This window comes from Macaca nemestrina, chromosome 7 (genome assembly GCF_043159975.1).
Source record: "Macaca nemestrina isolate mMacNem1 chromosome 7, mMacNem.hap1, whole genome shotgun sequence".
Lineage (NCBI taxonomy): Eukaryota > Metazoa > Chordata > Mammalia > Primates > Cercopithecidae > Macaca > Macaca nemestrina.
Window position 1 is genome coordinate 80,086,368 of NC_092131.1, and position 26,624 is coordinate 80,112,991.

At 34.3% G+C, this 26,624-nt stretch overlaps 1 long non-coding RNA gene across 2 annotated transcripts in view; it reads left to right on the forward strand.

Moving 5' to 3' along the window:
* LOC105477903 (uncharacterized) overlaps positions 1 to 26,056 on the forward strand; it is a 185,569-nt gene extending 159,513 nt beyond the window's left edge. The window contains exons 9-11 of one of the 2 annotated variants that reach the window (XR_011625379.1): positions 11,350 to 11,526; positions 14,937 to 15,086; positions 16,629 to 16,687. This is a non-coding gene — a long non-coding RNA (uncharacterized lncRNA). Of the gene's footprint in view, positions 1 to 11,349; positions 11,527 to 14,936; positions 15,087 to 16,628; positions 16,688 to 26,013 lie in introns of those variants that run through there. The other variant, XR_011625378.1, reaches the window with a different exon arrangement.
* Positions 26,057 to 26,624: the final 568 nt, after the last annotated feature.

The window sequence follows — 26,624 nt, forward strand, 5'->3', positions numbered from 1 at the left end:
CATTGGTTATGCGTGTAGATTCAGTGATTGTTTGAGATGGAGTAAGAGAGGGGGTGAGCAGCCAGTATAGGAGGTGATGGTCTAAGGAATGGATTCATGATTTTGAGATTATGGATAGGCTGGTAAATGACAATTCTGGGGTAGGACCACGGCTGTGAGATGAAGGACAAAATCACTGAGAGATAATGGTTCCTTAGTAAGTAAGCATTTTGTATGCTGAAATCATCATGAATTGAGACAGAAATAATGTGGAAAAAAGTAAAATTGAACCAGGACCATACTCATAGGTAAGTGATAGCAAGAGTTAGATATAGTTGTTGATATCATCTGTTGATAAGACATTGCGTGAGGGTTTTAGTTATAAGACCCAAAACCAGCGCATGTGGGTTCCTTGATCTCACTAGGGCTGTTTTGATATAGTTATAAATTTGACTTGATAATCCTTACTAATTTATTGACTATTTTATTTCCCATGTCAGAATACGGAAGTAAGTAATGTGATGTTCCAAATCTATGTTATATCTTTTATAAAGTGATCCATATACTATATTGTATTATAATAACTATCACATTATCTTATGGTTCAGTCCCATTTCAGCATCCTAATCTCATATAGAGTATAATTAGCAGTGGAGTCCCTAATTTAGATAACTGAATATCACATGTCTTTGCTGCCTGTGTTTAAGAGTCATACAGAATTCTTGCTCAAATTCCAGGAAATATAAAAACAAAAAAGAAGGAAGTGTTTAGGGAGACTGTAAAATGTAGGCCAAACCAAGGAATCAGCTTTGAGAATTTAATAAAATCTCTGGAGTCTAGACAATATGTCTCAAAACTAATGAACAAAGAACTAAATTTTACTCTTTCATTTTAAGCTTTCTCACTAGCCATTACTCAGATCTAAATCTCAACAGCTTTTTGGGCATTTGATACCATGAACTCCTTCTCTCCTAATCCCTTTTTAAACTCTTTTTGCTTTACCTTCCTGGCATGATATTCCTCCCATTCCCCTTTACTTTCCCTTTCTCCTTCTGATTTTCTACCTATTAGTGATTAGAGCTGGATCAAGTCACTCAATCTCATGAAACCAATTTTTTTTCTATAAAATCTGTAAAATTATTTGTTATATAAAAATGATGGAAAGATTAAATGAAATAATGGTGGCAAAACACCCAGGACAAAGCCCGACTCATAACACATATTAGCCATGTCTCCTTTCTTTTCCTTTTCTGGCTTACCTTGCTTTGCATTCATTTAATTTTGAACACTCCCCATGTCTCTGTCTTAGGTCTCTGTCTTTCTGGGACAACTGAGTTATTTGAACAGCTTGATTATCACATAAATTTGAATTCTCAAAGTTCTCATAAATTCTCAAATCTACATCTTCTGTTTAGACCCAGAAACATAGAACTGGTTTTCTGTCATTGTTCACAGAATCTTTGCTTTTATACACAAGTCACCTTCATATCAATTAGAAAAAGTCAAATTAATATAATTATTTTATCCCTTTCAAATTATCTCTCCCTTTAAACAGTTTATTTTTCTTTGTAGCTCTTTTATCCTCTCGGTAACTCAGGCTAAGGGACCTATGTAATTTTCAGTTCCTAGGTTTTATTTTAACTAAGAAGACAGAAGAATTGGTAGGGTAACTCTCACTTTTAGAACAGTTAAACTTTCGTTCTAATGAACATTGAATGCTCAGGTAAATCAACTATTGAATGAACAGTTAAATACAGAAGGAGTATGTTGTTGAAGTGCAGAAATAACTCATTCAATGTATCACAGTTTAAAATAAATGCCATCTCTTGAAAGGTAGAAAAAAATTATGTCAGAGAGCAAAACAGATATCCTGTTCAAAAGAATATCCAAATGGAGAGGTACCAGGTGACAGGGCAGTACATATTCTGAACAGTCAATTACACATAGTTTAGTGGTATTTTCTACTTTGTTGTACAGATCACGCAATAACGAGAGACTGTGTGTGCATTTATAACTGCCTGGAGAATAGACTAGAGTAGCGTGGTAATGTGTGTATATTATAACCAGTAATTCTTTTTGATAAAACTGGTGAGGACGAAGGAGAATTAGAGACAAATGAGAGGGCCTTCTGTGTGCTGAGAACAGCAGATGAGCAGCCCCGCTATTGCTTCCATTTGGATAATGGAGCTATCTCTGACCACGGCTAGCTATTCTCCAGGCAGCTGGATAGCAAGGAAAAGGTAATGCTACGCTATTCCTGCATGACAGAAAGGTCTCTCTATGCTCTTTCACTAACAACCACTGACTCTTTTCAAATTGCTGCGAGAAACGTCACTCATCTAGTACAAACCTACTTGCCACATACAATAGCTTTGAACAATTCCAGTATATTCACCTGAAACATACAAACATATGCTCACTTTCTAACAATGCTCTATCATTAAAGGAAAGTTATGGAAGATAAAATGCAGAATATTTGGACCTATAATATATAATAGCAAGAATCTCCATAATAGCCAAAGTGCTGCAGGTATTATATGTCATTTTCTGTAAGAGCTCACAATGAAAAGGAAGGGAAATTACAACTTGAAAATGAAGGTGCAAAGTGAATTATACTTTAAAGCAGTGATGTGCTGTTAAATGTCATTGGTTGACCTCGTGTATTTCTTTTTAATGCAGAGTGAAAATGTAAAACATTTAATCAAAGTGACTGAAATGGATTTAAACTTTTCTCTTTGTTTTTCTTTCCACCTATCATATCCTTCATCATCACTGATAATATTATATTTGTGAATAAGTATTAATTCTTTTCATTATATATATATATGTACACACAGTTATGCATGCATTTATGTCTATGTGCATCAGTATCTCACATTTATCTTACATATACACACACACACACCTTCTGGAAAAGAAAGTGTGTGATTTTAGGGAAAGGAATATCACAAAGTAATTTGAGTCATTAATAAAACTAGAAGATAACTATCTTTGTGATATATTTGTGATATATTTTTATATTTTAACAAACTGACTAGTGTAGAATAATAAGGGAAAAGCTACTCAGGGAAATAAAGAGAAGGCTTTTTACAAATTAGGGAGTAGATAAGGATATTTGGTGTCATCTTTTTAGAGGAAGCAGTGTAGTCGAATGTGATTTAATCTGTTGGTTGAATAAGGTGACAAGTATTAATAGGTGAAGTGATTTCGGTTGATCTGTATATGGAATTTTGATGAGGGGCAGTGTTAGGAAGGATAAATAGAAACTTAAGATCAATAACATATAAAATTCTTCTTATATATATAATATATATGTATGTATAGAATATATATGTTATATATATATATATATATTTTTTTTTTTTTGAGATGGAGTCTCGCTTTGTTGCCCAGGTTGGAGTGCAGTGGTGCCATTTCGTCTCACTGCAATCTCCACATCCCGGGTTCACGCCATTCTCCTGCCTCAGCCTCCCGAGTAGCTGGGTCTATAGGCACCCGCCACCACGCCTAGCTAAATTTTTGTATTTTTGGTAGAGACGGAGTTTCACCGTATTAGCCAGGATGGTCTCGATCTCCTGACCTCATGATCCACCCGCCCTGGCCTCCCAAAGTGTTGGAATTACAGGCATGAGCCAACCCCTCTGGGTCCTTTTCTATATATTTATAATGTTTAGATGTATTATGATATTTTTAGCTTTTATTTCTATTAAGAAAATAAAGTGAGGATTATTATGTTCCCAATTTGTGACAGCATGCCAAGGCTTGAGGCCAGGGCATTGTACAATCTGAATAACTATTAGTGACACTACTTATGTGTTATGGTCAACATTCTTCTTAAAATAAATTTTCAGGATTTTAAAGGAAGATTACTTTTGTATGTATAATATATCTATCTATTGCTTGCTTCTTAGAGAAATCAGTTTTCTATATCCCCTAATATTTTTCTTTAACATTCTTATTTTATGGAATAACAAAAAAGCAGCCATGGAATTAGTTACTTTGACATTGATCTTCCACTGCATTTTGAGATTATTTGCCTCCTCTTTTATCAAATTACTCCATATTTAATGGTTCCAGTGAGAACCATGTCATAAAACAAGATAGTTTCAGTGAAGTTTACAAATTACTTTTTAACCAAAATCTTTGTGGTGCTTTGGAAAAACAATTGCATATTTAAATATTACATAGGATCTGTGCATTAAAAGTGGGTGTGTATTTGAAAAAATATATATATTCTTTCAGAAAATGGGAAACTACCTCATATTTTGTTATTTCAGCTTTGGTAAAATGTTAAGAATCCTCTGTTATTAGAGAATAGTCATATTGTGAGTGCCTGCTTCATCAAGGAATGATTTAAATACAGTTTACCAAGGAAAAATAGACATTACCAATATTTATACAGTGAATCAGTGTCGTGTCTGGATTACAGAGTTTAGATAATGAGCTCAGAGGGTGGTCTGAGAGTGAAAACAAGGGTCATTAGATTAGGTAAGGAGAATCTTTGCTTCTTTAACAAACAATTAGCCAATTAACGTCTTCATCCTGAAATCAACTAACCAATTTGTAAATCTGTAAGATCAGCTATGCATACGAATCAGATTGCCTCTACCTTCTTCCCTTAATGCATATACTTACTAGCCTGTCCATTATACTTATTTAAAAATTTTATACCTGTAAAAATTGATTTGAGACTTAAAGATGACAAAGATTATAATCTTCCTGTAACCCAGAATCCACTGAAACTTCTTAGTATTCACTAATTATTTCTAAATCACATATTATATCCTGGGGAACATGATAGCTGCCAGGATAAAACAATGACTAGAACATGGTTGGTATCTTTTAAGATTCTAACTCAAAAGGGAAGATGTAGTCTTATCAAAACATTAAAAAGGAGAATCATGAGTATTTGAAGAAATATGCACAAAGCACTATAGACACACATAATCAGTGATGACCAACCTGTAATTCTTAGGCATTGTTTCATTGAAAGAGGACATTGACAGATTCTAGATGAAGAGTGTTATTTGCCAAGCAGAAAGGATGGATGAGGAGTTGGGAAGCTGATGTTTCAAGAGGAGGGAACACTTACATATACTTAACACGCAAACACATATACATATATGTGATATGTGCATATGTGCATGCATATGGGTACGTAGTTTTCTTTTCTGACAGGAAATATGAGATCTCTGGGTCGGAGTAAATGGCTGCTGGTTATTACTCACAGACTACCTTAGCACTAGTTCCTATGCTCCAGTTTTCCATAGGACAGTGTGACGAGGGCCAGGTGTCCACATGATTGTGCAGAGGTGTTGTACTACTGGAAAGGAATCAGTAAATATGGAATCCAATACAATAAAACTCAGAGCTTCTGTAGGGCTGATGCATTTGCCCGCTCTTCCCTCGAAAGGGAGGGAGTAAGAAAGAGAGATAGACACCTGTTTAAATAGAATATAAACAAATCCTTTCCTGTTAGGGAAGAGGAAGGTCTCCACCTGGAATGTGAGCAAATCACTCTGAGGAAGAAAAATCTCTAATCTTTTGGAGGGATACATTATCTCTAACTTTCAAGTTATGTCTGCCATTTAATCATCTTTTAATCAAGTTTTTCAGTGGTCTTTGCTCAGAAAGCCTAGACTGTGCAGAAGTATGAAAACATTAGTAAGAGCTGTCTCCCAATACTTACAACACGGGAAAGGGCATGAAAGCTTGAACTGCTGTTTGCATTTAAGAAACACAGTATGTTTCAGTACTGACATGAATTATCCATCTGGTCCATATTCCATTGTGAAAAAATACTTGAAAAAAAGAAAATACACTTATTTGACTTCTAATTAGAGAACACTTCCAATAATGTTGTGGTATTATTTTATCCTTTCAAATGAGTCAGTTGCTCTGAATAATACATGGTAAACACAATTAATCCAAATAATATCTTTACTCTTATGCATTTAATATGTTAATTTTAAGCTTAGCTTTTATTTAATTACAATAATTCTCATATACAAGAAATTTGAAAAAATGTGGTATCATTTTAGTAAGTGAAAAATGAGAGACAAAGCCAGTTATCATTGGCCATGGTAAATTTTTTCTATTAATTTAAATTGACAGAAATTTTATTGTTTTTAAAGTTTTCAGAGGTGTAAACTGCTAGCCCAAACTACTTTATGTTTTTTGATCCAGCTTTCTTACAAGATATGGTAAAATGTTAGCTGTATTCCCAGAGATATTCCCCTGATCCAAGCCATATGTTCAGAAGGGAGTGACAGTTTTAGAAGGCAGGGTGGAATTATGATGCTAAAAACTGGTAGACATAAAAGAAACCCTGACCTGGGGCATGATAAAAGGTAAGTTTATAGAGAGGACATCACATCTCTGGCAAGAAGACAAAGAGTAAAAGCTTAATCTTCACATTTCCTAGATTTTTAAAATCCATTCTCATTTTTGTTTTCCTTGAATTCATATACTATTTGTTTCCTTTTATGCTGACATGCAGCAAAGTTACATGGGCAAAAAAAGAATAGGCCTATACCTAGACAGGTTTCCTCTCTATGTGGACTCAATGGAGTTACCAATCACTTCTTTATGTTGTTAATGTGAGAATAAAATGGGATAATAAATGTGTAGGTAAAACACTGAACAAGCAAAACTCCTACAGCGAAGTCATAAAGTACCATATTTTTCTCTCACACCCAAGTCTTACATTTGTTCACGGGGGGTCCATTTCTTCTCTTTCTCTGGATGAAATCTCCAACAGGTTCCATGAGTTTGCTGTTCCTTAAAATTTGTGTTTCTCAACATAGGCCATAACATAGAATAACACGGGAAACTCTTAAATACACTGCTGCCAAGGCTTATCAACAAAACAGTTAAATGATAATTTCTATGTTTTTTTATTAATGCTTTAGTGCCTGTGAATAGAGAGATGAGTAAAGCACAGTCTCTGCCCACTAATAATAATAATAATAATAATAAATAAGTATCCCAAGGTGATTCTAATATGCAGTTAAAGTTGAGAACCCTTCGTTTTACATAATAAATCATGTATCGCTTTCATTCACAAAATACAACATTGATTCAGATATTAGAAAACTCAGTCCAAAATATCAACATTCTGAACTGGATTTAAAGTTAAATTGTTCCTCTCTTGCTTGAGTCAGCTATGTGTGGGTGTCCCGAGTAAGAAAATGGATATGATTGGCTCCTTGTGTCTTTTGTACCTACCCTTTCCCTGACTCCCAAGATGCTATTCCTGACTCTTTCAGGACTGAAAGGTAACTGCTTTCTAGCCAGTTTCCTTGTACAGAATATACAGTGACTCTGCATAGACAGTTTATTTATGATTCATGACTCATTTGTGATTCTCATGTATTTTCTGTGAAATACTCCAGCATTATTTGCCCTAACAAGCCCCAGAGTGCAGGCCAATCCTCAGTTCAGCCATCTGTGCCCAGCCTGGTCCATCAGCATTAAGCCAGTCTGTGTTTTGACTTTAAATTTCAGGCAGGAGTCAAATAGCAAGCTACTCAGTACCCCACCAGTAAGAAACAAGACAGGCTGAGGCCCCTCTCATAGGCTTGAGGTGAGATCCAAGCAAACTCCACTTTCTACCTTGGAGATACCTATTACTAGGAACAACAGCACATCAACTCTAAAAATTCTGACTCACAAATCCTTCTCATGATTATGACTTCCTCAAACATATATAGCCTCTATGTGAAAGAGGTGATTAAGAGTCATCAGATAGGTTTTGAGCACTTTTTAACATTTTTACCCTAGTCTGGTACCATACTGTGAAAACAAGTATGTACATTTCTAGAGTTCTCGCCAAAATTTATATTTCCATATCTGTTATATGGAGAAATAATGTCACCAACAGATATTATTGATAATAATTTTGATAATTAAAATTATCACATTATATTGTCATAAGATATACTGAAAACATTTGTATCATGAGTGAGACTGTGTTACAAAAACATAGTGTCAGTGCCATCTTAAGAAATGATATGAACGTGAATAGAATTATAACATTTTAAAATTCAACACAAAGACCAAAGGGCTAATGTTCTGACACATAAGGCACAGTTCCTCAAAGATCTTTGAATGTTTCTTTTCTTTTTCTTTTTGAGTATTTTCCCTGGATTTACAAGCAAAAAGAGATTTACTCAATAAGCCACCAAGCATCACTAAGATCATGACTTCCCTGCCTTGCCAAAATAACAAACAGCAAACCACAATATCTATTAATTCTTTAAAACATTTTAACATCTGCTCTAGGGTATGAAAGTCAATGGAGAGGAAATATTCACATGAGTTTCTGCAGTGAGAAATAAAAATTAGCAGATATACAATATTATAGCATGGATAGTGATAGCCTTCCAGGACTTACAGAAATTTGCCTAACCAACTCCCTCCTGTTCCTAACTATTTGATCCAAAATTAAATTAGTACTAGTGAATGAAGAGTGAAGGAAATAAGCATCTATTACTGTACACACATGACATGAAAAGAAATTGTCCAAATTGATTACTTTATGGGAGTATATATATGTAGTTTTTTTGATAATTCTTTTGTCATTTCACAACCTTTTCTCAAAGAAAAATATTCTCTTCTTTCAACTGTTTTCCAATTTATATGTGAAAATGTCAAAATGCATGTTTTCCGAGAAACACACATGAACAAGTTAGTATCAGTGCACCTTTAACATTCACTAAATGGTATTTTGTCAGCACACTGATGGAAGATGGGGTGAATGGCAGAGCAGAGAGATCAATAAAGCATAATTAACACAACCACAACTAAGACTAAAAATTAATGCCCCTCAAACTAATTTTCATGTAATTATTCTTTCTCCATTTTCCAGGTATTTGGTTTGTAGCATTTATTTATAAATTTGAGTTAGCTCTAGAGGAAAAAGTAAGGATGTAGAAAGAATGTCTATGAACTGGTAACAATCACACAGATCCTGGAAATACTAAGTAATTTATTTAAGATGGTCCTTATGACCTCCTGGATTACAAAAGAAGTAATGTAGATATATAAATTATGTAACTATTTATCTACCAATTTCTCTTTACTTAGACATCTCCCTGAATAAGGGTACTTTGCTCACTACTAAGAAATTATGTCCATTTTCATTGCTCTTGAAAGCAGGGGTACTTTGTACATGTTAATAAGTACAGTGAGTTAATAAGTATATGTCATCATATCCTATTAACTATTGATATTGTCACTTTATAATTTTCTATTGTCAATATTTCAAGAATTTCTCATTTAATTTGTTGGTTTTCTTTTGGCAGATTTTTTTGCTGTCCAAAAAATTATGAGACAACACAAGTGGTTATTCAATTCATTACTTAAAATATTGTGGATATATAATTGACTATTGAAATTACACTCTGCTAGTAAGTAAATGTAGATACATTATCTTCACTTTCTTTGTCAAACAGGAAAAAGACAAACCTAGAAGCTGAGCATAATGTCAAGTTTGTATTAGCATCATTTCAATCATGAAATGTTTTGCTAGCATTAACACTCATGTTAATGCTCAACTTGAAGATAAAACAATTACATGAAACATGCAGGGATCCCAGTGTGTGCAGTAACGCATGATTATTGTGAGGATGGGTACCCATCTTCACTTGCCTGGGTATATCTCACCACTGTCCAAGACATCATGTGTTCAGAAAGTGGGCACATCAGTGCAGAACTTTCTGTTTCAAGACTTGAGACTATTTTGTTCTCCTTTCACTGAATAGGAGGTTTGCGTACATCAAGGTAGGGCATTTTTTTTTTCCTAATAAAAGTAGCCAAGATGAGAAAATATATTGTTTAGTCTCTGTAACTATCTTCAAAAAGAGAAGATGGCATTTTGTTTATTATTCTACCACCCCTACTTGATAGTCATAAATTTAGTAATGTAAAACTATTTAAATATCTATGAAATATTCATTGCTTACAGAACTAATTGACATATGGGTAGTCTGTTTAAAAATTTCATTCCATTATTTACATTTTGGATAAATCAAACATAACCAGAATTATATGAATTATATGAATTATAATCAGAGTTATATCATAGCTAAAATGAAGATGAAAAACAGAAAATATATTTAGTTTTAAATATTTAATCAAAGTGGTTGATTATTATCCATTTGACTATTGGAAGTTAAAGAAAAGTAATGTTGGCATAAGACCAATGTTATAGGCATGATGAGATAAATGAGAAGAGGTAGAAGCACAGCCTCTGTCAGAGTATAATTTTAATTGTCAATTATGTATCCACAGTATTTCAAGTAATGAATCCAATAACCACTCATGTTGTCTCATAATTCTCTTGGTGGCAAAAATCCACCAAAAGAAAACCAACAAATTAAATGAGAAATTCTTGAAATATTGACAAAAGAAAATCATAAAGTGACAATGTCAATAGTTAATAGGATATGATGACATATGCTTATTAATTCACTGTAATTATTAGCATGTACAAAATATCCATGCCTTCAAGTGCAATGAAAATGCAAATAATTTCTTAGTAATGAACAAAGTAGCCTTATTCAGGGTTCAAACTCATATTTCCAATATACTATGAAATATTTGCATTTTTGACAGCATTGTATAATAACAGACACATTTTGGGTATGCATTTTCTTTAGCCATCTCATTTTATTTTCCTTGGTGTAAATGTCTCAAACAAACGTGATTTTTTTTTGTTCCTGTAGAACCAACCAGATTAATCTTTAAAAAGTAAGGTTGCCTATATGAAGAAAAACTTTAATTCAATAAATTGGTATTAATTTCATATATTATGCATATTTTTATAAGATATTACTCAAAGGGATATGAAAAAGTCAACATTTTGTAAACAAAATTCATCAGTGGGATTTGATGTGTTTCAGGGCAGGCCCTATCAATTCATTGAAGCAATATGGGCTTGCATAACCGTATATTTAATGCCTACTATGTTTGGGGTTAGATATAGAGAACACAATAGTGACAAAAACAAATCTCATGGAATAATTAAGCTTTTGCTGCTAGTAACAGATAATAGAAACAATAGTGGCATAAACAATACAGTCGTTTAATTTTAAAAATAAACCTCTGAAATATGTAATTTGTACTCCTCACTTTACTGATGAAAAACTGAACTTTAGAGAAACGCATTTTGCTCCACATAACAGTGACACCACTGCAACACCTTCAAATCTTGTTTTTTCTCACCAAACAAGTGGTCAGGAAGCACACAGTTCAGGGGTTCATGCCTTTGCTCGAGGCAGGGTAACTACCCTCCTTGTACCTATCTCCTCCACCATTCCTGGCATTCAGTTTTGTGTTCATAATAGCAAGCCTTTTCTCTTCCCTCAGGCATGAGACCAACATTATAGGCATGAGGAGATAAATGAGAAGCGGTAGAAGCATAGCCTCTATCAAGAAAGCAACATTTTCTGGAAATCACTCAGGTGACTTCTGTCTGGATCTCACTGGCAATAATTGCATCACATCGTCACCTCTACCTGCAAGGGAAGCTGGGAGAGTTTTCAGGTGGATATATTGCTCCCTTAATCAAAATCAAAATCAGTAAAAAGTGGGGAGTGGATATTTATATGCATTGGAGTACATGCTGTGGGAGATTAAGGAATATGCCTAAGGCACAAAACTGTGAAGCCAGGACTTATTTAACTTCAGGTAGCCTGACTCCATAACCCATATTCTAAACCTCAAGAAAAATCACAATGTATTAAGCAATGAAAGTGATTGTCTATAAGTGTATATTAGAAAATTTAGTTTCAGCCCATCATGAAAACAAATTAGCTAGAGAAAAATTATAAGCATAGAAAAATATGGTTAATCATGAATCATCAACATAACATCAACATTTATAACAACATATCAAAATACATGTGGGTTTAATAATTCTTCATGTGAGATTTCTCCATTGGTTATTTCTTTTTCTTGCTTTCTCTTTCCTTTTTCTAAATTTTTCTGTACTATCCTAGTTGGATGTTTTCTGATTACTCATCTTTGAAAGAGGTAAGTTTTTCTTTTGTTGTTATTGTTTTTCAAAAGGAGCTATTTGCAGAAGCTCCTAATTAGGAAGAGGCCAGAGTCTTGTTTCAGGATAATGGGATAATCCAGAATTTTGCCTGTGAACTTTTATTTCTAACTTGCTAATGTGGCCATAGGATTATTGGCAGTACGTAATGTATTTCCACTCCATGGAGAGACTAGATATTTGGAGCAAACATTATTTCTTTGTGTGCTTTCTGATTCAGCTGTTTCCTCTGCTTTTCAAAACCAGACGATGTCAAGAACTCCAGCTTTCTGTGGAGGTACCCTACGTCCATTCTGGGAAACAAAGAATTAGACATTGCACTGTACACTTACCCTTTAACTTAGATAGGTGTAATTTTCTGTCTCTGAAAAGTAAAGTTATAGGGATTCTGTTCTGTATGTCCTGCAGCCTTCCTGTTTGTGTTCTGCTTCTGAAGTGTCTTTCAAAACGTTTTTAACTTCTTATTTTGGAGTAAATATGGATTCACAGGAAATTGCAAAAAGAAATGTATAGGGAAATCCTGTGTACCGTTCATCTAGCCTCCTCTGATGTCAACAACTTATATAACTATAGTAAAATACAAAAATTAACATGAAATTTGCAAGGGTGCTATCCACAGAGATTATTCACATTTCACCACTTATAAATAAACTTTTATATGTACGTGTGTAGTTTGTACAGTTTTATTGTATGTGTAGCTTTGTGTAACCATCACCACAATCAAAACACATAATTGTGCCAACCCCACAAAACTCCTGCATGCTACCTCTGTATAGCTCCACCCTATCTTATCCTTAACCTCTGACATTCAATAATCGTTTCCCCATTTCCTTAGTTAAATGAAAAGAATCATACAGTATGTATACACATAAGATTGGTTTTTTTATGCAGTATAATTTTCTTCCAGTTCACCCGTTGTTGCATGTATACACTTTTTTTTTTATTAATTAGTGGAATTCCATAGTACTGATGTACCATGGTTTGTTTAACTCTAACCATGGAAGATCATTTTGGTAGTATCTACTGTTGCTTTATGAACAAATCTGCTATGCCTATTAGTGTACAAGTTTGTATGTGAAAATAAATGTTTCAGTGTCTGGAATAAATGTCCAAGAGTGTAGTTAGGCAATTTGGTAAGTCTCTTTCTAGTTTTAAAATAAATGTCTAAACTGTTTTCCAGTTTGGCTGTACCATTTTACACTCCCAACAGGAATGTGTGAGTATTATTTTGGTCATCCTGTAAAGGCAGGCAAGAACTCCACCCCAAATTTTGCTTGGAGGTTAAGACTGATGATGCTGAACACATACATCAAAAGAATATGCAAATGTTTATTACTTACATAATTGCAGTCTCTGGGAAGAGTAGGACAGCCTTTTTCAACAGTTTTTAAATGGCTTGAGAAAATAAAAAAGGGAGTCTGGCTGAAGATTTTTTTTTTTTTTAATTGTGGTTAGGGGATGGATCTAGGTTGAAGTTTCCCTTGCATATTCAGTGCCAAAGATAGAAATGCTTAGGTTTTATCAACTTGACCAAACCTATGGTAGGCGGAAAAAGGGAGGGTGAGGCTTAAAAGCTGTCGGCAGAAGCATCAGACAAATGAAGTCAAACTCCTTATTAAAATGAATGATCTAGGTTCTTAACATCCTCACCAGCATTTGGTGTTACCACTATTTTTTTTTTTTTTTTTCATTTTGGCCATTCTGATAGTGAGATCTCATAGTATATGACTTTGACTTTCACATGATCATGAACATCTTTGCATGTGATTACTTGTCATTTATAATTCCTCTCTGTTGAAATGTCTATTCATGTCTTTTGCCCATTTTCTAACTGAATTGCTTGAGCATGTACTTTTTAACTTGAGTCTGCAAGAAAACACAGGGAAATACTTGCAGAGCCAAATGCAAACATGAGAGGTTTAGAAATCCATTCACTGCTATTTCCCACTTTTAGGCACTTAATTTTTCTGTTTTAGTTATATGCTCAATAATTTAGGAAGCCTTGAATAGTCTTCAGTGCAAAACCCTCCATATTATCACTTTAATTACCTCAAATTACCTTAATAGACTACTAAGTAGTTCTTAGTATTCTTGTGATCACAAGTCCTGTTACTGGAGCTTCTGGTTTGACTGGAATTTTTTTCATTGATTAATCTTTGGGGTCTACATTACTTGATAGTTTTTATATTTAGATATAAGTGCCTGTTACCTTTATACTTTACTGTCACCTTGGCATGATACAGTACACTTGAATCATTATTTTCCTCAGTAATTTGTAGACATGGCTCAATTGCCTTTAGACAATTACTGTGGCTATGGAGAAGTTTCAGATAATCTTAATGTTTTTATTGTCTTGCATTTCTCTGCCTGGATACCTGAACATTTTATATTTTTGAAACTAGACTACACAACTAGGATATATCTCAATGTTGATTATTCTGAATCAGTACTTTCCAGCAATATTAAAGACATTTTATTATCTGTTACCACTGTCCTGCTGAAGATAAGAAAATTATTTTCTATTTTAAAGTAGAATTCATCTTCAGAAAAATGTTGAGTTCTCCTTTTCAGAAATACCAAGAAAACTTTTGTTAAATCTCCTTTTTTGTACTGTACATCAATTATCTTCTCTCTGATAACTTTTTTAACCACTGTGTTATGCTATTTGTCTCAAAACGTTGTCCAGCATCATTCATTTGCTTTTAAGTTATGTCTATTCAGTCATAGGGCATTGGTGCTCTTGTCACCTACCCAATTCTTAATAACTTGGTAAAGAGATTTTACTCTGGCCCATCTCCAATGGCAGAAGGAAAGTTGTTTAGTGGATAGATGAATAAATTACGATGAATAAATTACCTTATTCCCGTCTCTTTGTGTCTCCACTCTCCTTCCTCTACAGCACACCAGGAAAGGCCTCACGTCCCACCTCTTCAATTGTTGTAATCACTGAGAGCACATTAGATAGCCTAGCCAAGTGAATCTGAAGGATCTATGGAACAATGACCAGCATAAGAATGAATACAACTCATCATGGACAAATTGTGAAAATGTAGATTTCTGAGCTATTTCTCTGGTGATTCTAAGTCCTCAAGTTTGAGAGAGGCCAAGACATTTTATTTTTAAGAAACACATCACATGACCTGGTGCTCATGATCTCAGCAAACAGTTATTTTATCATTTTAATGTTCAAAATGTTGTTTTCTGAAAAACCATGCATGTTGTTTACATTTAAAGTTTTGAGAATTTAGGACATTCACATTCGATTAAGAAAATGTAAAAACAAAGCCACATTAGATATAAAAGACAACGCAACAGTTCTTTTCTGGTGTCTTACTCTCTGTGCCTTACAAACTGGACTTGTGCTGAACCATAGCTGGCATCAGTGCTGACATCGTATTTGTTTCTGAATGTTTTCTATTCTTTCTGGTGTCATTTATGGGTCACCCTTTACTATTCCTTTGCATTACCACAAGATTATAGGCTCTCTCTAGTGAGCAGGAAAGAAGGTGATCCCCGAGTACATACTACCATCTGAGGTCTTTGGTCTGCTTTCTGAAGCTGAACCGCCAGATTTCACATATTCTAATTTTTTCTTTCTTTTTTTTTCTTTTCTCTTTTTTTTTTTTTTTTTTTTTTTTTTGAGACGGAGTCTCGCTCTGTTGCCCAAACTGGAGTGCAGTGGTCGGATCTCAGCTCACTGCAAGCTCCGCCTCCTGGGTTTACGCCATTCTCCTGCCTCAGCCTCCCGAGTAGCTGGGACTACAATTTTATTATTGAAGAAATATATTCTCTATAAATTTAGTGTAGCAAATGTACAGTGTTTTTCAAAGAAGGTATTCTTTCTTTCTCTTTCTTCCTTCCTTCCCTCCCTCCTTCCCTCCCTCCTTCCTTCCTTCCTTCCTTCTTTCCTCCCTCTCTCCCTCCCTTCCTTCCTTCCTTCTTTCCCTCCCTCCCTCCCTCCCTCTCTCCCTCTCTCTCTCTTTCTCTCCTTCTTTTCTTCTTTCTTTCTTTTCTTTTTGTTTTTTAAGAGATAAGCTCTTACTTTGTTGCCTAGGCTGGCCTTGAGCTCCTGGGCTCAAAATCCCTCCCTTCTCAGCCCTCTAAGCACCTGGGACTACAGCTGTGTGTCCCTAAGCCCATTCAGACCTCATCTATTCTTCTTACTCTCTAACATTTTTCCCTCCTTTTGTAAAATGTCATTTCTCTTTTAAGGACCTTTCATCTATAGTTACCGTTTCTAATCACCTTATTCTGTCCATATTTTCCAACTCAGATTTCATGGAGCAATACTGATTGATCAAACTCATTTTTGTTTTTCTCCAGGTAACATCAGTTCATTCTCCTATCTAAATGTTGCCATCTCTGTGGCAGAAATCCATGGCTAATCTAATAAACTGTGACTGGGTATGCCAGTCACATAGAGTTCTTTTTTTCTTTTTCTTTTGTAAGGGACATGAATGGGAAAATTTCACTTGGAAATCACTAGCATATCAAGCACCATGACAGAAAGTCTAATTTCCTAATGAAATAAGAGGAAAAGACTACACAATATGCCATCAATTTTCTTCATCATTTTCTCCTATATCATTAGTGAAGCCAAGGTCCAAAGTCAGAAGAACATTCCGAACTAAATTCAAACAGAATGACAAATCCTATTAGCTACTGGAAGAATCTAAAGGTTTTCTACAAACTGAGAACCCAAAAGCAGATAAATTATATGTGAATCTGGAACCAAACAAGGTTAGTAAGATGAAAACAAGTGTGTCATTGCCTTGTATAATTACTTGGCATTTTCCTTTATATATCCATTCAAAATCGGCAGATAAGTAGGCCACCTGGGTTTACAGATGAATATTAAGAAAGACATCTTTAATTTTTTCACTAGAGGAAAGCAGGTGTAAGCTCACCAACATACTGAGTGAGAAAGAAATCAGAAACAGGAATAAAGTATCTTGTAATAGCATTTCTTGAGAGATGAGACTAATATGAAGTATTCTTTAATACTCCATTAACTAGAGTATGAAACTAAATTATGTTTGAAATACAGTCATGTACCACATAATGACATTTTGCTCAGTGATGGACTGCATATATGACAGTAGTCCCATAAGATTATAACGGAGCCAAAAAAATTTCCTATAACCTAGTGACATTGTAATCTTGTAATGCTGTAGTGCAATGCATTACTTTTGAGACACTGGTGTTAATAAACCTACTACACTGCAATCATATAACAGTATAGTACATTCAATTATATACAGTGCATAATACTTGATAATGTTAATAAATGACTGTTACTGGTTTACATATTTACTGTGCCATATATATATGTACCATATGTGTGTGTGTGTGTGTGTGTGTGTGTGTGTATATATATTTTTTTTTTTTTTTTGAGATAGAGTCTCTTTCTGTCACCCAGGCTGGAGTGCAGTGGCATGAACCCAGATCACTGCAACCTCCACCTCCCAGATTCAAGCGATTCTCCTGCTTCAACCTGCCGAGTAGCTGGGATTGCAGGCATGCACCTCCACGCCCAGCTAATTTTTGTATTTTTAGTAGAAATAGGGTTTTACTATGTTGGCCAGGCTGGTCTTAAATTCCTGACCTCAAGTGATTGGCCCACCTCAGCCTCCCAAAGTGCTGGGATTACAGGTGTGAGTCACTGCGCCAGGACAGAAATTAATATTTTCGTACAGCCAAACTATGTGTTTGTGTTTTAAGCTTATTACAAAAGAACCAAAAAGTTTTTAAAATTAAAAAGTTTATAAATTAGAAATGTTACAGAAAGCTCAGATTAATTTATTATTGAAGAAATATATTCTCTATAAATTTAGTGTAGCAAATGTACAGTGTTTTTTAAAGTCTGCATTGGTGAACAGCAATGTCCTAGGCCTTCACATTCACTCACTACTCACTCGCTGAATCACCTATAGCAACTTCCAGTTCTGCAAGCACCATTCATAGAAGCCCTATACAAGTGTACCATACACACACACACACACACACACACACACCCCTCATATATACATACGCCATATTTTTACTGTATCTTTTCTATATTTAGATATGTAAATACTTACCATTTGGTTTTAGTTGACTACAGTATTCAATACAGCAACATGCTATGCTATGCAGGTTGGTAGCCTTAGAATATAAGCCATACCATAGATCCTAGGTGTGTAACCTAGGTTTGTGTTAGTATACTTTGTGATAGTCACACATCAGTGAGGTCACCTAACAATGCATTTCTTAAAATGTATCCTATCATTAAGTGAGGCATCTCTACAATTGATAATAAAACTTTGAGTAAAAGTATATTTTACTATATTTAGGAAATTTCACTTATTTGTGATTAAGTTTGGTTTTCTTTAGTCAATGAAATTTATGCATGAATATACGAGGAGGGCATGTATATGAAAACATTTAAAACCTTCAATGATACCTCATGGCCTGTTCCCCAGAAGGAACAAATCAACATTTAAAATTTCACAAGCATTCCCACTGATAACATTTTTCAGTTCAAATGGAAGAGAATTAATGAGTTTGGCAAGTTCTTTCTTCATTGATAAGGGACCAGCAAGAGAAAGAGATTACACATAAAGTCAGAATATATCAGGTTTCCAAAGAGAAAATATTTTTATCTATAGATTAGATTATGACACGGATATGGTGACACTCTACAACATGGGTTTGGCTGATGGGCCAGGGGAATCTTTTGAGTCTGAAGCCTTTGGGAATAAAATTCAGGAAAGTGCCTATGACAATTATCTTTCCCTTTTGTAATCCGTTCTTTGTTATTGTGTTTATATTGGTAGTACGCTTTCTGCTAGACCAGTGGCCTATGACAACAGGCCAGGGAGATAACACTAAAGTGAGATTTTGAAGACAGCAAGCAAAATGGATAGCAGATGAAAATGACAAGACTGTGCTGATAACTGGCATAGTAAAATGAAATCCATTCCCAATGTCCCTTAACAATAAATGTAGCATCAGAAATGTGCTATTCCACGGGTATATTGGCCAAAGCTGCTGAGAAACTCCAAAGCTCTAATAACTTTTCTACCACTAATAAATCCATAGGTGACCTTACAGCACTAAATTGGGCTCTGTTTTACATTGATAAGGATTTGCTACAAATGTATAACAGAGCCCATCACAATTCATACTTTCAGTTACATAAACTTCTCAGTTAAAGTAATAATGTAAAACCATTCTGCAGTTGTTAATTGAGAACCTACCACATTTAGATATTTTAGAATACCACATTTTATAATTAATCTGTGTGTGGAATACCATACTTTCTACTGTTAAGGTTATAAGACGCCTCAGGAAATTAATCCTTCTGGCACCCATATGATTATCATTTTGTGTTAAAAAAAGAAAATGTGTCAGTGCATTTCAATATACCTGCCATACTTACATATTTGAGATAGATTACTAGCATGTAGATAAGTCATATAACAGTAATTTGAGAAAAATATGTAGATAATCCAGGTTTCTAAATATGCAATTGTGAAGAAAATAGAGAGGAAAGAAAAAGATCCAGTTTAATAAGCTGTATTAATTTTCAATTGAATTTGAAGGAAAGATCTGATAGGATGAACAAAAATTTTGTTTTGCTTATGAAGAAGAGGGAACCTGTCCTATTTTTAAATATAATACTTTATTATTTAAAAAACTATCATTTTCAATTTTTAATTTTTATTAGCTTTGAAAATGTTCAGGTATGAAAAAAATTGATTTCAAAAGTTTCTTTAATACTCTTTAGATATCATATTCTATTTAAAGTACAGTTCTAAAAAATAGTGAAAGTTATTCTTGATTGTTAAATACTGCTTGAAGTGAGTTGTGCTCTAATTCTTCTTAAGAAAGATAAATTTTTATGCTTATTCTGAATGTGTATAGGATGTTAATGTTTTTCTCCTATTGTCCTGTTACTTTTTAAAAAAAATTTCCAGTAATACTGCAATACTAAAGAAAGCTTGTTTTCCACTTTTTGTGTTACATTGGAGACTTTTGTGACTCCAGATGCAATGAACCTTTGTGTTTTATTCAGGATTAGGGAAAAGTTTGCAGGGATTAATGGGTAAGAAGACAATCCATTGTTTATTCTTTTCTCCCCAAGCCACCTGATCTACCACCATATACCTGAACTAGAGATCTATAAAACCATATGATTAGAAAAAACAACCCAACTTGAACAGCAACTTAAATCTTTCAAAATGAAATATAAAATGAAGAGCATTTTATGTTGAATTTGTAGCCAAAATCAATACATATAAGAGCTGAAGTGATTTGATGACATGTTGTCTGAAAAATAAATACAATCAGCCAGAGCTACAGAAAAACAGAGTTTTAAAGCCAAAGTTAGCCAGGTGCAGTGGCTCACACCTGTAATCCTAGCACTTAGGGAGGCCGAGGCAGGTGGATCACCTGAGGTAAGGAGTTCGAGACCAGCCAGGCCAACATGGTGAAACTCTGTCTCTACTAAAAATACAAAAATTAGCCAGGTGCAGTGGTAGACGCCTGTAATCCCAGCTACTCGGGAGGCTGAGGCAGGAGAATCACTTGAACCCAGGAGGTGGAGGTTGCAGTGAGCCGAGATCATGCCATTGCACTCCAGCCTGGGGGACAAGAGTGAGACTTTGCCTCAAAAAAAAAAAAAAAAAGAAAAAGAAAAAAAAAAAAAGAAAATCCTATGTAAAAACTTGGGGACACCTTTATCTTCATGGGCCTATATTAAAGAGGTTTAGGGAAATGTCTCAGACTGTAGGTATACAGTCATTTGTATATTGCCCTCATTTTATCACTGTCATCATTCCTGTGTTTCTGACTCTGACAGAGTAGTTTCCATGATGTTGTTTTGACCAGTCTCCACAAACTTGGCATTTGAATTTGTTCTCACTTATCATTTGACCTTTAGGCTGACTTAAATTAGTTGTACCTTGAACTCTGTTGGCCTAGCATGTACCACTGCCTCAACTTCAGTTCCAAAGCACACTGAGCAAATTCTGTTGACCACACCATCCCCCAAACACATATATGAAGGGGGTTTACAACATTCATTGTCAAGGAAACTAATGAGTAAGTATTTAGCTGTTCCCGTAAATACAGAGCAAACATTTATTGAATGCCTCCTGTATTAATCTGTCCTCACACTGCTAATGAAGACATAGCCAAGACTGAGTAATTTGTAAAGGAAAGAGGTTTAATTGACACAGTTCTACATGGCTAGGCCTCCCAATCATGGTGGAAGGCAAAGGATGAGCAAAGTCATGTCTTACATGGCAGCAGGCAAGAGAGCATGTGTGGGGGAACTCCCCTTTATAAAACCATCAGATGTCATAAGACTTATTCACTATCATGGTAACAGCACAGGAAAGATCGGTCCCAATGATTCTACTACCTCCCACCTGTTCCCTCTCACAACATGTGGGAATTATGGGAGTTAAAATTTAAGATGAGATCTGGGTGGGGACACAGAGGCAAACCATATCATTCCACCACTGGACCTTCCCAAATTCCATGTCCGAAATTCAACAGGGCCATCAAATCTTAAAGCTCTGAAATGAGCACCTTTGACTCCATGTCTCACTTTCAGGTCATGCCAATGCAAGAAGTGGGCTCCCATGGCCTTGGGCAGCTCTGCCCCTGTGGCTTTGCAGGTTACATCTGCCCACCCAGCTGCTTTCATGAGCTGGTGTTGAGTGTCTGTGACTTTTCTAGGTCCATGGTGCAAGCCATTGGTGGATCTACCATCTTGGGCCTGGAATATGTAAGAAAAGGAATTCTCATTCATACTGGTGGCAATGCAAAATGGTAAAGTTTGGAAGACTTTACCGTTTACTTTAGAAGAGAGTTTGGCAGTTTCTTACAAAGTTAACCAAAGTCTTATGATGTTATACAACAATCACACTCCTAGATATTCACCTAGCTGATTTGAAAACTTATGTTCACACAAAACCAACACACGCAGGTTTTTGGCAGCTTTATTTATAGTCATTATAAACTAAAAGGCACAAAGGTGTCTTTCAATAGACAGATGAATAAACAAACTGTGGTACATTCATACAATTGAATATTATTCCATGATAAAAATGAACTACCAAGCCATGGAAAGGTATGGATGAATCTTAAATGCATAATGCTAAGTGAATGAAGACATTGTGTAAGGGCTATATACTGCATGATTCTACATATATGATATTTTGGACAAAGCAAATATATAGATTACAGTTGAATATATCAGTGAAAAATCATTATTGGTTGCCTGAGGTTTGGTGATGAGGAACTGAATAGACAAAGCACAGGAGATTCTTCAGGGAAATGAAACTACTCAGTATGAAAAAATAATTGTGGATATATGACATTATATACTCGTCAAGATCAAAACATCCTGCACAAAGGGTGAATTTTAATTTGTGCAAATTAAAAAATACACATTTAGAAAAGAGAGGGGATGCCAGCATATAATTTATAATGTTACAAGTAATCTAACTGTATTACAAATATATGATATACCCCCATTGAAAGGGGTTGGGAGAAAGATGATATCTATGTAACTTTGAAAATGAATGAAAGACTAAAAGATAATGGAACTACAAAAACACTGCATTCTATTTCATAAACTTGTTTCCTACAAGGATACAGGTAAAAATTTCTGCTACCACTATATATTTATTTTTAAATTGAAAACTAAGTAATGAATCAGGATGGTGGGGCCAGGTTTCCTACTGTTGGGGTGGGAGGTTATAGACAAACAAGAAGAATAGAATGATATATATGGTAATAGATTACAGTTGAATATATCAGTATAAAATTCAGGCTTAACTTGATATAAACACTGAAGATTACACATAGAAATATTTATAGATATGTATGCACATGTGGGTTATATGTGGACACACATTTTATAGTTCTACGCACTGAGAAAACCTAGAAATAATAATATACCAGTTACACACAGCACTGAAATCTTGGATTTCAACGCCATGCTCCAATTAAAGGCATCAAGGTCCTTTGCAAACATATTTGAAAACAGAGCTCTTTGGAAACAGAGAGCCTTGATGGCTTTAATAGCAGCATGGTCTGCTTCTAGGAGTGTAGTAAGAAGTATACAGTATGAGCTTGAAGCATCTTCTAATGCCAGAAAGTAAGAAAATGCTGAAACACAAAACAAAACAAACAAGAAAACTACACACACACACACACACACACACACACACCCCAAAAACACATCCCCAAAATCCAAAAAGCACCACAATCTGGGGATAAGATAAAGGGACATGGCATACAATTAACAGAGCTCAATAGCCAATGGCCAAAGCTGAAATAATTTAAGAAAAAAATAAAATAGTACTATACTATAATCCTAATTATACAACTATTTTTCATGAGATCATACTTCCATAAATAAATTATTAAACAAATTGGAGGAAGAGACAAATTTCTCATGTAAGAGACTTTCAAATAATTTATGTTCATCATTTGCCCTCACTAAGGTGGAACATAACTCCTTACCACTTAGGTGTAGGCTGCATTTATTGACTTCCGTCCGAGGAGTATACTATGAAAAGGGAGAAAATATGAGGAACTTTACAGAAGATAAAACTGACAAATATTACTTCAACTAGTTGATTAATGTCAACATCAAATCTTGGTGATTATATGTACACTCAATACACTGTTATGAGAATGGCATTTTCCTCTGTAGTCTTCCTCCCAAATATCCGTAATGCCAATCTAACCATGAAAAAAAATAATAATTCCAATTGAGGGACAGTCTAAAAAATACCTCACCAATACCCCTCATAACTATTTCAAAACTCCTTAAAAAGGAAGAAAGGCCTGAGAAATTGTCACAGTCAAGAGCAGCCTAAGGAAATATGATGACTCAATACAATTTCCTGCTGTGAATGAAACACATGGGATTAGAAAAATTGTATCAGTTAAAAATTAAGAATATGAAAATATAAAAAGTATAAAACATAAAAATAAAGTATGCAATTTAATGATAATAATGTATTAATATTTGTTTGTTAATTATGACCAGAGTGCTGCATTAATATAAGATGTAATAACATGATGTAGTAGGTGTGAAGTATATAAGAATTTTCTGTACTATCTTTGCAAATTCATACATTCAAAATTATTCAAAATTTAAAAATTATTTAAAATATTTAAATAAAATGATCCAAAATATGCAAGATATAATGGAAAATATTTGCAATTAGACTGGGAACTTTAGCAATTTTATCTTAATAATTTACAGAACACTCAGTAAGACACTTGGTAAAGGTACAGTATATTTGAACAATATCATTAGCATAAGGGATGTGTAGAATTTTGTACTCAGTGATTAAGAAATGGATGTTCTGCACACCAATATGGCACAAATATACATATGTAACAAACCTGGCCATTGTACACATGTACCCTAGAACTTAAAGTATAATTAAAAAAATTAAAAAAAAAAGAAAGAAATGGATGTTCTTCTCTAGGACACATGGAGTAATTGTAAAAGTTGAACATATACTGGGCTGTCATGCAAGCTACAACATATATCAATACACTAATAACATATATGCTAAAATATCTGTCTATATTATAATTTTCATGTCAATAACTAGAAAAAAATCCTCACATACTTCTAAATAACTCATTTGTCAAATTAGATCTCTTAATGAAAATTATAAAATATGTATAATAATAATTATGGAAATAAAACTCATTTGGGTGATTCAGATAAGGTAGGTTTTAGGGGGAAATTTATCACCTTAAAAGATAGCTATAGAAAGAAAATGGATGAAATTAAGAAAATAGTCCTTGAACTCAAATAACTAAAGGAATAATAAACATAATAATTTATCAAAAGGAAATAATAAAAATAGGAACAGATAATATTGATATAGAAAACAAAGATACAACAGAGAGAAAAACATCAGTCTTTGAGAAAAGTAATATAATAAGATTGTCAAATATATGGCAAGATTAACCAGGAAAAAAGAAGGCCCCCTTCACCAAAAAAAAAAAAAAAAATTAAGAATGAAAAATGGAGATAATTAGAGGCATAGCAGAGACTTAAAAACATAAGACATTGCTGTAAAATGTTTACATTAGTTAATTTGAAAATGCAAATGAAATAGACAAGTCACTGGGAAAATATACCTTAATAAAATTTTAAATAGAGAAACACTTTGAAATACTGATATAGTTTTAGGACCTCTAAATATTCTTGCCTTGTGGAGTCCATATTTTAAAGATATGATATTCATTCTTTAAAGGGGAAACATCTACAATAATGAGTCCTCCATTCACTTATTCATTTACTTGCACAGATAGTTACTTAATACTATAACGTCCCATGCATTATACTAGATGCCAAGAATATACATTAAGAATCATGCCTTTTTTTTTTTTTTTTTTTTTTTTTTTTGCCCTAGTGCAGTTTACATTATAATGGGGGAAATCTAGAAAAAAATAAATAACAAATGTGCAATACATTTTTAGACACTAGTAAGTGCTATGATGAAAAATAAAATGGGAAAATACATTAGAAATTGACTTGAACAATAGAATAAAAGAGCAATTTTAAGTAAGTCATTCATGAAAATTCTTTAAGCTGAGAACAAATTGAATTGAAGATCTAAGCCATTCAAAGACTGGAAATTTGATTTCAAGCAGCAAAAGAAATCAAATGGGGTGTGGTGTGTTTCAATGACTAGGTCAGGATGGCTTCAGTCAACTGAGAAATAGTAAGAGCAGTCCAAGATGAGGTTGGAGAGGAACACAAGCACTGCTTCATGTCGGATCCATTAGACCATGTTAAAGAATTTGAATTATATATTAAGAATTTTTGAGAAACTGATATGATGTACATATTTAAACTGTTATGCTAGACCCTAGAGTCTATTCTAAGACAGAAGACTCCGAAGAGTCACGAGAAGAGAAATCATGAGGCCATTTTATCATTGTAGGCCAGATGTCCATGTTATCTATCAAGGTGATGAGAAGTGATCAGACTGGGCTACATCTAAAAAGTAGGTTGAACTAGACCTGCTAATTGATTGAGTGGGAAGTATGACGGGATAAGTGGAATAGTTAATCTTGATTTTAAATTTTAGATTCAATTCAAATGGTGAGTTACGGTCACAATTACTAGGCTAAAAAAGACCTGGGGTGAATGAGGATTGGTATAGATAGTGAATAGGAATCAAGAGATCTATTACACACTTGCGAAATTGAGATTCATATTACATATCCACTGTAGATGCTGATAAATCAGTTGTATACATAAATCTGGAGCTTATGGCTCATGGATGTGGTTGGCACTAGAACTACCAACAGATATCTGTGAGACTCCTAAGTGTACTCTTTTAAACCTGTAGTGAGAAAATTGTCTTGAAAGACAAGATTTCTGGCAAGAATGGCTTTTCTAAATGCCAATAGTTTCTTTTTTACTCTTTTAATTAATCTTTGAAGTAAGAGGTAAGAGTTGAGTCATTCAAAACTACTTTCCTGCCAGAAAAGAACTGAACTTCTGTAAAGCTCAGTGGAACATGAGCTTTTTGTACTCTAGCCCTGCAAT